Source organism: Lupinus angustifolius, chromosome LG14 (assembly GCF_001865875.1).
Source record: "Lupinus angustifolius cultivar Tanjil chromosome LG14, LupAngTanjil_v1.0, whole genome shotgun sequence".
NCBI classification, from domain to species: Eukaryota; Viridiplantae; Streptophyta; class Magnoliopsida; order Fabales; family Fabaceae; genus Lupinus; species Lupinus angustifolius.
In genome coordinates this window covers 10,575,150-10,579,410 of record NC_032022.1, presented here as the reverse complement: position 1 = coordinate 10,579,410, position 4,261 = coordinate 10,575,150, and positions in this window count along the sequence as shown.

Sequence of the window (4,261 nt, the reverse complement as noted above, 5' to 3'; positions counted from 1 at the left end):
GATGATTAATATTTCCGCCCTTTCTTGTTGGATATGTATATTAAGTACTTATGATCTTTTATATCTCTGAAGATGTATATTCAGGAAATTTTGTATCATTTCAGTTACCGTTAGGTAACCGGTTTTGATTTCCGCGTTATATGTTACTTAAAGTGATGTCCCCGAAAAGAAAGTTTTTTAAAAGGAAACAATTTTAGTCACCAATTCAAAAAACAAAATTTACTCACTTTTCCGCGTAATAAATAAAGAGTATTTTTCGGGGCGTTACACTATACGACCTCAATGTTTTAAAAACATCAAGAATATTTACTATACATTTTAAAATTTAATTTATAGTACACCAATATAAGCACTAACTTTAAAATTGTTTGTTTAGGTTATTATGATATTGGTGATCCTGTTATTTAATGTGATCATTGTGGAGCATGCATGTGGTATGCAGAGCGAAAGCGTAAACATAGAAACACTACATCACCTAAATATGTACTTTGTTGTGGTGATGGTAAAGTACAAATACCCTTATTGAAAACACCTCCTCCAATCCTGCAGCATCTCCTTTTTGATATGCACTCCCGTGATAGTCTAAATTATCAAAATAATATTCGTCTATACAACATGATGTTTGCCTTCACATACGCGGGTGCAAAATTTGATAGTTCTATCAATAATGGTAGAGGTCCTCCAACTATTAGGATACATGGACAACCATGTCATCATATTGGTTGCATGTTGTTGATGCCTGAACAAGCCCCAAAGTTTGCCCAACTTTATATTTATGATACATAACATGAAATTCAAAACAGAATGGAAGGAATAAGGTAGATAATAATATTACCATGGATAATAATGTCATATTTTTTTTCTTCTATTGTTACCAATCTTATTGATTTGTTGTTGAGGTCAAGAAGACTTTTTCATCAGTTTTTAATTGATGTTTATACTACGGTGGAGTATGAACGGCTATCTTTTATCAAAAGAAATTAGTCAAACTTAAGAGTTGATAAATGTAGAAATTTGAATCAGTCTCAAACGAATGACCAAAGTGAAGGATCAAATATTGAAAAAAGAGTCATATTACTTTCAACCTTTGTTGGTAGTCGTAGGTACATAGATCAATTATACTTTGATGGGATGACCATTTGTAGTTCATTGAGATTTCCTTATTTGTTTCTAACAATGACATGCAATCCTAATTGACCTGAAATTCTAAGATTTGTTAATCCTTTGGGTTTGAAGCCGCATGATAGACCAGACATAATCTCAAGAGTGTTCAAAATAAAGTTTGAACAGTTGCTTCCAGATATAAAGAAAAGACATATCTTGGGTAAAGTAATTGCGTGTAAGTATATATTTGACAATATATTTACCTTTATCTCATATATGTTACTATATAAGTAATTTTGGATACTTATTATTCCTTTATGATTTAATGTTTCAGATATGTACACCATTGAATTTCAGAAGAGAGGTTTACCACGTGTGCACTTGCTTATTTTTTTGCATCCTTCTAACAAATATCCATCTCCAAATGACATTGGTAAAATTATCTCTGCTGAGATTCCAAATCAGCAAGATGGTCCTGAATTGTACAACTTGGTGAAGTCACATATGATTCATGATCCATGTGGTTCTTGCAATATGTCTTCTCCATGTATGAGAGATGGTAAATGTTCATGGTATTTTCCAAAAAAAATTCAATAGTCTACAATTGTTGATGAAGAGGGATATCCTATTTATATGAGAAGAAATCATGGAAATATTGTTGAAAAAAATGGCATCTCTCTTGACAATCGCTAGATGCCCCTTACAACCTACAACTATTAATCAAGTACCAAGCTCACATTAATATGGAGTGGTGTAATCGAAGTACCTCAGTCAAGTACTTATTCAAATATATAAACAAAGGGTATGATAGGATAACGACTGTTATTGAACCAACAGATGATGGTGCATCACAGGCTCCCGTTAACATTGATGAGGTTAAACACTATCTTGATTGTAGATATGTATCACCATCAGAAGCATGTTGGAGAACTTTTAAATTTCTAATTCATAGGAGACAACTAGCTGTTGGACGATTATACTTTCATCTTTCAGGTGAACAACCTGTTTATTTTAATGATCACGAGGATATTGACAATATTATTTCAAGACCAACTGTATCAGAATCTATGTTTACATCTTAGATGGAAGCTAATAAAAAATATCCAGAAGGTAGAACATTGGATTATGCTCAATATTGTCAAAATTTGTTTATGTGAAGAAAACTAGGTCTTGGAAGCCAAGAAAATCATGTTATACAAGTGGAAGATTAATTTGGGTTTCTCCATGCACTGGTGAACTGTACTATCTTTGGATGATGTTGACATTTGTTAAAGGACCAACATGTTATGAAGATATTATAACTATTTCAAATATTCGATATGATACATTGAAACTCTAAGACAAGCAAATGATTGGGGTTCTGATTTCTACTTGAGAAAATTATTTGTCACAATGCTTTTATCGACATCTATGAATAGGCCAAATCATGTTTGGCAGAACACGTGGCAATAGTTATCTGATGAAATTCTTTACAATCAAAGAAATATCTCCAAAAATCAAGGTATCCAACAATTATATTACAATATATTATTAAAATTTTCTTTTATTTAAATATATTATATCATATAACACATTTTATACCTTATAGTGTTAGTGCTTACGGATGAACAACTACAAAATCTAACTTTATTGGATATTGAAAAACTACTTAAAGTAAATCGAAGGAGTTTGAAGGACTATCCTTCAATGCCATACCCAAATGGGTACGTAACAAGTCAATTAGGCAATAGACTAATATATGAAGAGCTTAATTATGATACAAATGAATTAAAGAGAAACTTCCATACTCTTTTCAACTCTTTAACATGTACTTCCATTTTCTTACAAAATTATTTATTTAATGTTAGTCCTAATTAGTCTATTTCTATTAATAAGATGAATGTTAACATATTCATTTCATATTATGCAGAAGAACAATATAAGATATTCCAGACTATAATGCAAGTTGTTAACCGTCAACAAGGTCGCATGTTTTTTCTATATAGTTATGGAGGACCTGGAAAAACGCACATGTGGTGAACTCTAACTTATGCATTGAGATCTCAAAAGCATATTATATTGATTGTGGCTTCAAGTGATATATCTTCTTTACTATTACCTGGAGGTATGACGACACATTCTAATTTCAAAATTCCAGTACCAAATTTTGACAACTCTATTTGTAGCATTCATTAAGGAACTGAACTTGCAGAATTATTGAAACAAACAAAGTTAATTACATGGGATGAATCTCCAATGACACATAAGTTTTGCTTCGAAGCACCTGATAAAAGTCTTGCGACATCATGGGAACAACAAATGGCTCAATTTTGTTTGGAGTAAAGGTTGTAGTATTTGGAGGTAATTTTAGACAAATACTACCAGTGGTTCCAAGAGGTTATCGTTCCGATATTGTGCATGCAACAATTAATGCATCACATCTTTGACATCAATGTACAGTTTTAACCTTTACAAAGAACATGCGTTTACAAAATCATAACAATGAATCAAATATCATGAAAATCTTTGAGTAGATACTAAAGATGGGAAATGGAAAATTATCTGAGCCTAATGATGATTGTAATACCGTGAATTTTCTGTGTATGTTTTATTAATTAATTATTTTAGCAACGATTAATTTTAGAAATTATCGGTATTGAATTAGAACAAACTGTAGTTGAGTGTTAGTCTTGTTTTGTGATTTCCTATTTTGTGGTAAAATTTCATAATTTTCTGTGGCGGAAAGTTTTTGAGCTGCTATTGGGCCCAAATTCGGCCGAATTCGGCCCGATAACGTGGTTTTGCGTTTCGAACCTCGGAATTGAATTCCGATTGCGCCATTGGCTTTGAAATATTATTTTGAGTCAAGATAGACATCAAGTTTGTGCAGAACACATTTCTAATTACTTTTCACTCCGAATTCTGTGTTTCGATGTTCTAACCGTAAACCGAAATCGAGAGCTTTTTATTATCCGACCGGGTATTAGCCGAAAATACTCGGGAATGGTTTAATCGATAATGTGTCATCGAAAAGGTCACATCACTTTCATGTAAGAAGCTTGCTTGTTAAACAAGCAAAAGTACATATCCTCTTACACAAAATCCCCTAAATCACTCAACAAATCTTCTCACCCCACCACCATTAGACACATCACCTATGCTAGTCTAAATCTACTTA